Source organism: Anser anser (assembly GCF_964211835.1).
Source record: "Anser anser genome assembly, chromosome: 2".
In the NCBI taxonomy this organism is placed as follows: Eukaryota; Metazoa; Chordata; class Aves; order Anseriformes; family Anatidae; genus Anser; species Anser anser.
The window spans coordinates 79,070,793-79,083,259 of record NC_139721.1 but is presented as its reverse complement, the minus strand read 5'-3'; the positions used below and the strand labels follow the sequence as shown (position 1 = coordinate 79,083,259).

Genomic DNA, 12,467 nt, shown 5'->3' with positions numbered 1-12,467 from the left:
GCTATTGATTCACCTTTTTATAGTATTTGTATTTACAACAGAGGAGGAGATGCAGTCAACTCCACAACAAAACTTCAGCCTGACTCTGAAGTTTGTCATTTAACTAAATCTAAATTCAGGGTTGTTTATTACAAAATATTCCAGAAAGACATCTCCCTTTATGCACCTCTTAAAGTCAATGGGCTTTTTAGGCACAGGTACCCGCTCACAGAGAGCATCTGGCAGGGCTGCACCCAGGTATGTGGAGTGCTGGGTGGGGTCTTCAGTATCAACCAAACCTTTCAAAGTAGTGGTTTTATTTGGCACATCTGATGACAGGCTTTTAATGAGAAAATGCAAACAAGCTGTCATGAAGGAAAAACATCATCTTGAAATGGGTGGCAGAGGGTTATACTCTTTTTTTAATGTGATGCCAACTTTACTTTTCGTGGAGGATGGACAAGCAAGCTCTCTTTCTGCAATGGGTATTAGCAGAAAACCGCTCAGTCACCAGCAACAACTTCGGAGGTAATTAGAGGAAAGAGTGGCACCAAAGGCTCTCATTGTTCCCCAGGCAGATGCCGTGTGATGATTTAAAGAAGCTAGAGGAAAGAGTCAGAAATGAGCTGTTTATTCATGTACTGAGATATTACAGCCTACTAATATAATTTGGGCAGCTCTCACTTCTGGAAAAAAAAGCGAGGGAAATGACATTTCTTTGCCATAATGCTTTTTATGGTGCTCAAGTTCTTTGAGGTTTTATGAAAGATAATTTATTTTCCCACTAATGTCCCACTTTAGGTCTGGTTTGGCAAAACTGAGCAACTGATTCTCCCTTCTGTTTTCTCTCTCATTATTTTTCCTCTGCTTTCCATTAAGATTTCATCTGCACTTGGCTTTCGCAACCGAACTCCAAACAATCCCAGCAGAAAGGGAAAAAGGACATCTCCTGGCCCTTTCCAAAACGAAGAAGAGCCCCTGTTCAGAGGTGCCTTAGGTAGACAGACGGTGTGTTAAGATGCGTTCTGATATTTTCGCTGAGAAACCAGGACTGATTTGCATGACTGAGCTGTGGCTGCACTGCCCGCCTGCCCGCCCACCATCTCCTGCGGCAGCTGTGTCCTGTTTCTGTCCAGCTCCGCAGTGGTGCCGGAAAGCCACTGCCCAGGGGGTCGGGCTGCTGGGGAAAAAACTTCCCCAAGAAAACGACTTTCACAGGTTTCCCCCCTCCACTTCTGAGGAAAAGTTGGTCTCTTTTTTTTGTACAGATGACCTGAAGAACCTTGCTATTGCCCCCCACCCCACAGCGAGTCTGCTAGGCGAGGAGGCCCCATGAGGTTGCCCAGCCCAGGCCGTGCAGCATTTTAGGGGCTGAGCAGCGCTAACGCTAGGCACAGCGAGCCCCAGCCCACCTGAGGGGCAGGGGGGGGACAGTCCTACAGAGTCCCAGCTGCAGGTGTGTTTTATCCCACACATCTAACAGCGGTTTCCCAAGTGGGAGCACGTAAATAACATCGAGCCCTCTGCACCATGGCCGTGGGCTTGGTGTGGCAACGCTTTGCGGGCACCACCATGGCTGACCCCTGCAACGCAAGACGCAGCCAGGGCTCCTGGCCAAAATCTGCGGGGACCAGCCACCTGCCCCACAGGCACGGGACTTCTCCCCTTCCTCCCACACACAGCCCGCCATGTCTGGCCAGAGGCTGCCACGTTGCAGGTGCCGACGGCGGGTTTCTGCCCTGCTCACAAGCACTGGGGGAAAGCACGAAGCCTTTCAGTTTTATTATTTTTTATTAAATATTATTTGACGTTTTAACATTTATTTATCGTTATGTTCTCATCTACTGATGCTGCTGCCACCGCTCCCAGGGAGCTCCTTTAAGGGGGCGGGCTCCCCTCGATCTCTCCGCGCTCCATCGATTCCCTCGGGCCGCGGCTGCCGCTGCCTGCGAGCGCCGGGCGCGGAGGCGCTGCTGGGAGCGGAGCTGCCCCAGGTGCCGGCTACAAAGGCGGCGGCGGCGGCGACGGTGGCCGGTGAGTGACACGGCGCGGCCTCGCGCTCCGCTCCGCGCCGCGCGGGGCCGGCTCCCGGCGGGGCAGCCCCGGCTCCTGCCCCCCCCGGCTCCGGCCCCCCCCCCCCCCCCCCCCCCCCCGCCCGCCATCTTAGGCCTCTCCGGCCACGGCGGGGGCTTCGTCCCGCGGGCCTGGGGCTTCGCTGTAGGGCAGGAAGGCCCGTGGGCCGGGTCGCCGAGTGCCTTCCCCCCCCTTCCCTCTCCAGTACCCTGACTGGGAGCCTGGAAAGGAGCTTTTGGCAAGGGATGTCCCAACACGGGACGGCCCAGTTCCAAAGGGGACCCTGCCGTTGTGCTCTGTTTTATTGCTTTTCGAAATAGCCTTTGTTCTAAACTATCATTTTTTCCTCTTCTCAGCTTGTTTCCTCTTTGTTATATTAGCAGCTTCTAGCCATGCACTCAAAAGCATTGAGTGGAAAGCCAGAGAAGTATTAAGCCATTTAGCTCTGGCAGAACATCGGATGAATTCTAAACTATTACTACCCGTTCTTTAAACTTCTTTAAACTATTACTTAAAATTGTAATCTCACTTTTACTTTCCATCATTCTTTTTCTGATCATTCTCAAGAAGACGCTTTCTTTTCTCCTTTAATGATTTGTATGCATTTCTCTGCTGCAAACTTTCAAAAGCAATAAATAAATTTGTCAAACCAGTAAAAGAGCTTACAGGACTTTTTTTTTTTTTTCCTAATCTCTAAACTGCAAACGAACACTTAAATCAGGTCTGACTTCTTGCGTTATCTTCTGGCCACCTGAAGAAAAGCTCTGTAATTCTTAGCTCCCTGTTGCTGTGGCGTCTGTCACAGCTTGCACTGACCCAGCAAGAAGCAGCAAAAGGCAGGCCCTACTGCTGCTTTCTTTCCCATGGATAGCTTAGTTTACAGTTTTCGTGATTTATGCCCACCCTCAGACAACAATGTTTTTGCTTAGATGGGGTTTCTGGTGCCTTAAACATCATTTTAAGCAGGATGCAGTGATTTTCATCATACTAGTGTGATTTATCTCCATGAAAATATTAATTTACATTTTAGTGGTAAGGTTTTTTTCATTGTGGAAAGCCTAACTTTTCTTAGTATGTGTCAGAGGTGAAACTATTTAAACAATTATTCAAAAACATGTTATGGATTAAACTTGTGCTTTTTTTTTTTTTAACATAATATAAAGTTTTCTTGTGTTTTCATGGCCTTGGTTCAATAAATTACAATTTTTTAGGCTCAGTAATTCTTTTAATGCTGTATTTGCTTTATCAGAAATTAGTGCTGAATAACAGTCTTAAGTTAATGAACATTTTTAGAACTCAGTGGAAATCCCTTCAGTTGTAGTCATGAACTTAAGGGGAAAAAAAAAATACACTCAAATTCCTTTTTAATAAAATATTCAATACCTTGCCTTTTAAGCAGTGGGTGGTGTTGTACGGAGAAGATATTTTATCTTTAGTACAAAAGGTAATGCTCACCGAGAGTTTTTGGATTCTGCAGTGTTTGAATCTTACTGTGCTGAGTTGTAGGTTTTCCTGTGAATACAAGCAGCATTTTTTCTGCTAGCTATTGAGAGCATTAGAGGCAAAAACAGATGATAAAGATGTTAAAATACATAATTCACCAGTAGGTTTCCCAGGGTCCCGTTGAAAAGGAACTGTATCCACTGATACAATCCGTTCATTATTACGCTGCTCCTCACAGTGGAGCTGCACTAAAGGGGAATAAGTGGGGAGACTAGAAAAGCCTCTGTTAGCGATGAAAACTTGAGATATGTTACGTTAGACTGTACTTACTTTCTGTCAATGTACTGATATGGTTAGCTGTAAATCCAGTAGGTCTCAAGCACTGTACTTCAAAGTAATCATCAGCTGTGAGTTACTTTAATTCTGTTCTTCTGGGCGTTTCTACTTCACCCTCGAATCCACCTGAGGGAGGGGGCGGGAAGCAGGGTAGGGAATAACATCTCGATAGGATGGTGACAGAAGGCTGAATATAAAAGATGGTTTTGAAAACATGGGTTCTGACAGCTACCAAAAGAAGATGTGATATAAAGTATAGTTTAGTACTCCAGGACAAAATGGGCCTGTGAAACACGGATACCTGCATGTATTCCGAATGGCTGTGCATTGCTTTAATTATGCAAAAAAGGGCAAACATTTTCCACAAAAGAAATCAATAGTGCTTCAGTTCAAACTGAAGGACATTGAAAACAATGCTCCCAAGACTGTACGTATTACAGTGAATTTCGCTTCAGTGGGAGCTTTTCAGCATGAGTGGAATCTGCTGCTGTACTTAAAAGTAGGCTGAAGGTTCGAAATCTGAAAATAGCTAAATGAATATCTTTTAGCAGAAGTCAGACAGTAGCTCTTCAGCTTAACCTTTTGTCTCAGACCACCTACTTTCTGTAAATCTGTATTATGCAGCATTGTCTTTCAGATTACTTTTACCAAGGGGGAGAAATGGTGCTTGGTAACGGGGAAATTTTGTTTGTAAAGGTGCTCGTAGGATGAGGGGTGATTAGGTAGGGCAGTCACCTCAGACTGAGGTTTCATCTTTTGCACAGAACACAAACACTAAGGTCTATGTTTACAACCTGCAAAGTAGCAATTTAAACATAAAGCTGATAAAAGAATATTTTGTACCTTAACCTGAAAATTATTTTTTAAGCGATAGAATTCCTGTCAGTATTTCATTTCAAAAGCAGTTGGACTGCTGCTTATCCTCCCAGTGTCAAAAGTTGGGAGGGTGGGGGGGAAAACCTCATTTTTGTGATCTTTTGAAAAAAAACAAACCCGAGGCAGTTTTCCCAGAAATTGCGTAGTGAGATAAGTGTCTGAAAATGAGGATTGATTGTGTGATTGGTACGTTGTGTTTTTTGATTAAGGAAAGGTAAGCTAGGTATTTCATGTTTAAAACAAAACTAAATCAAATGCCTCCTCTACCCTCATGTTTTGTGCATAAGAAGGTACCCTTTTTATGTTATTTCAGAAGCATTTGGTGTTTTTTCTTCAAAGGGAAATTGACGTCTAGCCTTTTTTTTTTGACAGCAGTTGTTATTAATCAGTGCAGACCCGTAAGTTCAGTATTTTCAGTAGCAAATGCTCTGATTGCACTCAGTGATGGGTGTGAAAGCCTGTGTTTCCTTTCTATATTTGTTTGTTTTATTTTTAAGGAAAACAATTTGGAGACACCAAGCCCTTCAAGGTCTGTTTTACCCTTGACCATAAGGCAACAACAGGCTGCTAAATTTTCAGTTGAATTTTCAAAGGCAGACCTTCGGCTATTCTGCGCAGAAGCCAGTGGAAACTGTGTCAGCGTAAAAGTGCCTGTGGATTAGATGACAGTATAAATCAGTGATTTTTAGGTTACGTTCTGTATTTTGTCTTTTACTTTGTGAGTATGCCAAAGGTAGTGCGTACCCTGTATTCGGGACTTCCCATAAGGCATCCAAAAGTCTTTAGGAGTTGGAGAGTTAGGATTCTGCTGAGCAAAAGTGCCTTTTTAATGCCAACTTTTTTACTGGAGTCAAACTGAATTTTTAAGCTAATCCTAAAATCTCTCAATTAAAAAAGAGGTGACTTTAAATTTTGTGTTTTCAAATTCTGAGAACACTGTGGCACTTTGAACGTCACTGTGTTTTTGACATGTATACGTTGCTTCTTGCTGGGAAACTGAACATTACTATTTTGGCAAAGAGTTAAAGGGTTACATCGGAAGACGATGTGTTTTTCTCCTGTTTCCTTTTCATCAGCATGGAAGGCAGCGGAGCTCCTGTTTCCCGCAAAATAACTTCACTGCTCTGAAAGCATTCTAGTACCGTACAGGAGATGGGATTTTAGGTGGAGGAGCGGAAATGGAGATTGAGAGTTTGTGAGGTAGAGGCAGGCTGAAATACGTAAGAAAAATACTTGTACATGCAGGCTCTCAGACAGGTACATGTGTTCGACCGTGTGAATAGAGAAAGATGCTATTCAGCAGATGGCTTGAGTACTTCCCTGAGCAGGGACAGAATAGGATGTTTGGGAGACAACATGAAAAATACGGGAACCTCAGTAACAGAAGCACACTTCTCATCATCTTTTAAATATTTTTTGAAGCAAAAGAAACTGCCAAAAAAAAGTCACACGGCAAATGTCAAATTTACTGTAGCAATCCTAACTGCAAGAGCACAAGCTAAATCTTCAGTGATGTGAACTGTGTAATTACAGTGGTTATATAGTGTTTTTATAAAGAGTATTGTGTATAGTTACAGGGCTTAGGAAAAATCTGTGGTGTCTTGTTTCTTTTCTCTATTAAAAAAAAATAAATCCCATCCCATTGGGATTTATTTAGTTTATTTTTTTGAACTTCTGAATCTTTTTGAATGCATTTGAGTAAAGATATTTGAAAGTTTCTGATGCTTGCAGTATTGATTTCTAATTTCTGCCTATGAATAACATAAGATATGATATATCATAAGATCTGATGAAGTTATTCAGATTCTTTACCATTCTTCTGATAACTAATATAATGCACAGAAAATTATGAATAACTTTAGAAGCTTAGAAGAAAAGAGGGATGAATGGTTTAGCTTGAAGACAGTGAGGGGAATGACCTATATGAAACAAACTTACTGGATTTTGGAGGTAGAAGCAGATGTAGGGAAACATGTGCTTTGAGAATTTAGAAATGAATGGGAGATTTATGGCCATCTGTGATATGGTTCTGTGTAAAGCTGAGTTGACTTTTCTCTATATATGTTTATATATATATATGTTTAAGGCTTTTCTTCACAACGTTGCTAGATTATAGTGATGTGTCACATAATAAATACAGAAGCTTTTAACAAGTAGGTGTCTTAAATTCTGGGGAGTTGTAATGCAATTTATAATGAAAAGAGCGGAAATTTTGGGGAGAAACATCTGTGTTCAGGCTTTCTTGAATTACATTTTCTTCTAAGCTACTGCTCTTCTCTAGACAACTTAGCATGACTGGAAGAGCAGACATTCAGAAAATTTAAATTGGTTTGACTTGAGACTTAGTAATGCATAGGTGCTGTAACTGACTATAACAGCAAAAGTATTCATTCAGGAACTGGCATGAAACAGCATGTAGCATGTACTTAATAAATCGGAGGGATAATTTATTTTTTAGCATGAAATTATAGAACTGTAAAGCTAATTTTTTTGGAAATGTATTTCATAAAGTGACATTCTTAGGATTTTTTTCATAAGGTTTTCTGCAATGAAAATATCCTAATCTGGGTTAATAGGGCTAGTATTGACGTTTGGATTATTGTAGTATTGCTGATTTTGCGTAATAGTGGCACGGGGAGATTGTTGTCGTTTAAGTAAATAGATTTTTTTGGAAAGAGGTGAAAATGTGGCTGTGGTTCTGAGCTGTTAGAATATGTAAGTGGATTAAATTAAATGTGTGTGGTGGTGAGTTTTGTGGATTAGATACGTGCGTTTGTGGTGCCAGAGCGAAGGGAAGGGAAACATTTCCTCTTTAAAGAGTAGACTGTAAAATAGCCTTCATATGGCTAATTCAGCTTCTTCTGTTTCAACAGGCGATATAAATGACCAATGAAATGATTTTCTGAACTAAAAGGAAAAAGGGAATCCCCTCCCCAAGCCTACTGTTTTAGAAGCCTCTGTTCATCATACTATAGGTTAATATTCTTTTAAATCTATTCTTAGAATTCAATATTGTTCCTTCTCGGTGACGGATCATAAGCTCACTGTTATATGTAGGCTCATTCATTTCATTCAGGTTGTTTATGGGATAGGATCCTAATGAACAAAACTTCATTTTGAGATGTCTGTGGAAAAATTCTGCATTTTGACATCGTAACCTCATGTGTATTGTCAAGTGGTCTTTTTGGGGAGTCCCTTCCCTCCCTGAATAAATAACCTATCACAATTCCTGATTTAAAAATACATCAGTGTATAGGTATGCTGTGTGTCATAGCTGATACGATGCTGTCATTTAATAGGTGCGATGAAATGGATTTATACAGGTCTCGATTTTTTTTTGACACGTGATAGATAGAAGGTTAATTGATGTTAAATGGATGCTTTGTTAGACCTTTATCAGCTCCTAAACCAGTACAGGAGGAGTGCAAATCATTACTACAAAAGGCCAAGACCAGTGTGTTTTCTTAGTGAGGTTTATGGGTCTTTTTTTTTTTTTTTTTATCCCTCCCTTCTTTCCCTCCTTCCCAACCGCACGAAACATAACCAGCTGTATTGATAGGAGGAGAGAGCAAGCAGCTTTTCTAAACACACACACACACACACACAGAGACACACTCTCTTGCACTCCTGCCCCCTCTTTTCCCCCCCCATACCTCAGCGGAGTGACAGCTTCTAGATGTTGCGTGCGAGTGAGTTCAGCTGGTGCTGTGTGGTCTGGGTGTGTGGTCTCCAGCTCAACCGAGAGGCTGCTAACAGGGTGGATGAGAGAGAGCAACACTGTTTACTTTAATTTATTTCGGATGCCGGAACTGTGCCCGGAGTTTCTCCTGAGCTTGATTCCACAGTTAGCGGTGTCAATCCCTCGCAGCTGCGGCCCGGTCTGAAATACGCACCGAGCTCCTCCACCGAGCGCCCTCCCAGCATCTGCCGCCGGTCCAGCCTTTTAATCCCCTGGGACTTAGAAATGTAAATGGCATCGCTGAGTGCTCTGATTAGTTTGCTTTCGCTGTGGCAAGATGTATAGCTCGGAAGATGTACCTTGCTGGGTTAAGTAAAGCAGGACCTGGGGATGAAACGCGCAGGCAGAGCCACTGTGGAAACAAAGCGATTGCGCTTAGTGCTTGGCTATCTCCAAACTAACATCTCCGGCACGGACTTGGTGACTGACTGGAATATTCAGTAGCCCTTCTAAATAGAGAAGGGTATCATATTATGTCATTTAATACTCTAAATCTTTTCTTTTTCGTAGCTTGCCCTCTCCGTCTCAAAACACGCACATCTTCCCAAGTGGGAATTGATTTTGGCATGGAGCACTGTCCTGTAGGTTAACATGTTTGTCAGTGTTAATATTGGCTTGAATCAACATGCCGGATATGACAGACCAAGACAAATGAGGCTTTGTTATTTTCTGCGTGATGGTGAAATTACCCCCCTTTTTTATGTTTGTTCATCTTTTCATTATAAGTAGCTTAGTGGTGTTTTGAAGAGTTCCCCCCCGAAATGTAAGATTTGTGAGCACTTCTTGTTTAAATTGACAAGTCTTCTTTTATTATTTAAATAAACACACATAGATTCTTAATATCACTTGGAATTTCAGCATTGTTTAGCTTATTCACTTCCCAGTCTTTCCTGGCAGGCTTGCAGGAATGGACTTTGTATTATTAATGCAGTGTTGAAGGCTGTGGAAATTCTAGGGCACTGAAGATCTCCAGAGGGGTTAATAAATGTCAGTTATTTTCACAGTGCTGCTTTTTGAATGCTTTTAAATCTTAGTTTATGGAGATTGTCTGTCTGAATTTATATTGTTGGGAAGATAAAGCGCAGAAAAGGTTGCAGTGGTGTTTTTCATCATTTTGTAATGGTTTTGAATGCAAACGTGTAGGAAACTTGTTGCTTTGTTGTCCTTCTTAGGGTTATTTGCCATATTCTTTCATTCGTGCTGTTTAGTGTGTTGTACTTGGTGGACTCTTTGGGTTTTCTGGTGAAAACAAATTACTAGATTTATTTAATAGGAGCACAAGTTCATGTACTTCAAAGTTAAAAGGCCATCACCTAAGTTCTAGAAGCAGAGCATTTATTGTTTGTTTAAAAGTGGGTGTTTCATAAATCTGTTCATTCAGAGTGCATTTAATGCTGTGATGTTAGTGTGGTAAGAGTTCCAAAACATACTGGTTTGTTTGCTTTTTTAATATATTTATTTTTTGTAAGTAAACAACAACATCTCAGTCACATTGTGATTTGAGCATGGAAGATGCTTTGGTCGTTCCAGCTGTATCTGCGTCAAAACTTTTTAAAGGATATTCAGTCACCTTTATCACATACGATCGAGAACAAATAAATATTTGGTACCTGAAGACTTTCATTCTATGTGTATCTCATTTTAAGCTTGCATGCAGCTTAGACTTACTCAGAGATGACAAATAGGCTTTGTCTTTCTTCCCTTCTTGACAACTTAGATTCCCTTTGCTAGATGACCATGGCACTTGCGTTGACCTTGATGCTGTCTTCCTTCCAAAGAGTCTTTTAAGTTCAGTGTCTGTGACAAAGTACTGCTGAAACCTTTACTTAACTGAATTTTCAGTCACGGGAACCAACTTGCTTTCTTCCTTTAGAAGTCAGAAACACCTTTTTAAAACATCTCAGCTGCTTTTTTTTTTTATTGGTGAAATTTATAAGGTGCATCTGGTTGTCACTCATCTTCTGAAGTTGCATGCCTTCATTGTGTTTGTAGTTTTACTTTGCGATTTGAACATGCTGGCCAGTTTAGTATCCCTAAATCCTGAGCTTTTGTCGTTCACTTATTTTGTATTTTGGTATTTCTTCCAGAGCAGTGAGCAGCACTCGCTACAGAACAGTTATGGTAGACATTGGTGATTTCCTTTTTCACTATTTGTTTTTGAAGTGGCTTTAGAGAGTGAAGATGTCCCATCTTTAGCAAGCTTGCAGTGTTCAGAACAGGCTGATTTTTTTTTTCCGAACCAAACCTTTGTGAGAGGACAGTTTATTTGAGCAGCTCATGTAAAGATGAAGATTGTGTTTACGAAAGACATTTTTTAAGATGGCTTTGTAGTAGGTGGTCTTTGCAGAGGCTTTCTAACTCCTTGCACTTCATAACAAGAATTATGACAGAATAATAGAGGGAATAATATGGGCAAGATCATGGGAGCAGTCAAACAGATGTCATCCGTGTTAAAATGTTGAGGAGCTATTGTGAGGAAATGAAGTTTAAAAAGAAATGGGCACGGGGCGGGAGGGGGGGGAGACCTCTGTAAGTGTAGTGTAAAAGAAGATTGTCCATAGCAAAAAAGTAGTCTTGCTAACACTTCTTCAGTAAGTCCAGCTACTCAGAAGAAATGCCTTATGTAGAAAACTGTCTTTGTGCAATCTCCCCTACTCTGTATGAGAACTAGTCTTTCAGTAGGAAGGAAGGTTGATTTTTAATTTTTTTTAATTTTATATAGAATACGTAAGTCTTCTTTAGGGCAATTACAGAACTGCAATAATAGTTCTTAATTAGACTACTTAACATATGATTTCGTGAAACTAAAATGCAATATTTTTTTTTCAGCTTTGCCTTAAAGATTTTTTCAAAAAATGAGAAGCTTGCTTTTGGGTCATAGGAGTATGCAGTCTCTGCTTCCCAATAAGCAGTTCAGTCATTTTGACTATTAACATGTGAGTCAAAAGAAGGAAGGAAAATACTCTCAGTGATCCCAAGGATTTGTTTGATCTCTGTAGCAAGGACAGATTCCATAGTGTCCCATCATTTACTCTTTGAAAGAAATGAAATCAGTTGCTATTAAAGAAAAAAATGAAATAAAATAATAGACCATCTCAGTACTGTAGTGCTTTGTAATGTGTTGAGATTTACTGTGGTCTTCTCATCCAGTGAGGTATTTTAAAACAATTCTGCAATAAGTATGGAAATAATTTAGAAGAAATACTAGATTTCAGGAGGCTCAGCATCTTTATTGCATTTATTCAGCTCATCATGAGGAGAGATATAATGCCAATTTCTGAAATCCGGAAAAATACATTGTAATATTACTTTTGCGTTTTGGTGTTGATACAAGTCAATTACCTGTATGCCTGGGTATTTTGAACAAAACAATAGCTGCAATGCAAGGGAATCATTACACTAGGGGGAGGAGGGAAATCAACCAAATAATACCAAAATAGCTTCAATTTTACTTGTTTTCCTCAAGATTTTTCTCTCCATATTACCACTGAGTTCTGGAAGGTGGCTTTTTTTTTACATCTGTGTTACTGATTAATCTTCTACATAAATCATTTAAAGATATTGCTCAAAAGTAAAAAAGGTGTTTTACATTGTGTCACTGATTCCTAGACATACGCTGCTTCCTACAGAAGGTGACTAAGTGTGTATATGGAGAAGTAGCCCCACTCTTTCTTTGTAGCTCTTGCTTATCTTTGACCTCTGTTCAGGGTGTGTGAAGAAAGCTGCAAAGTCTATGTAGATAAGGTCATGAGGGATACATGCAGTTTATTCTTGTTCTAGATAAATTTATGCACCTGATCCTTTTCTAATGCCTCTTTGCACATGACCCCAGGGGAGACCTGATATACTGAAAGGTCGGAGCTTCTATGCCTATGCACCTTCCAATCGTGTAGGAACAAACAAGACTTTCCCTGTGTTTTCAGTTTCTGTTTGCTCCAGGTAGGATTAGGGTTAGAAATGGGATCTGGGAAGCTTGTTTCTATTGTGCTGCCAGTTGTTTTCTTGGGTGATGCCTTGGTGA

At 40.8% G+C, this 12,467-nt stretch overlaps 1 protein-coding gene across 2 annotated transcripts in view; it reads left to right on the top strand.

Annotated features, from left to right (window-relative positions):
• Nucleotides 1-1,452: 1,452 nt before the first annotated feature.
• The window catches only part of EXOC2 (exocyst complex component 2), a 131,965-nt gene continuing 120,950 nt past the window's right edge, over nucleotides 1,453-12,467 (top strand). Inside the window, exon 1 of one of the 2 annotated variants that reach the window (XM_083826808.1) lies at nucleotides 1,453-2,013. The gene's annotated coding sequence lies outside the window, so the exon portion shown is untranslated. The remainder of the gene's footprint in view (nucleotides 2,014-12,467) is intronic. The other variant, XM_083826806.1, reaches the window with a different exon arrangement.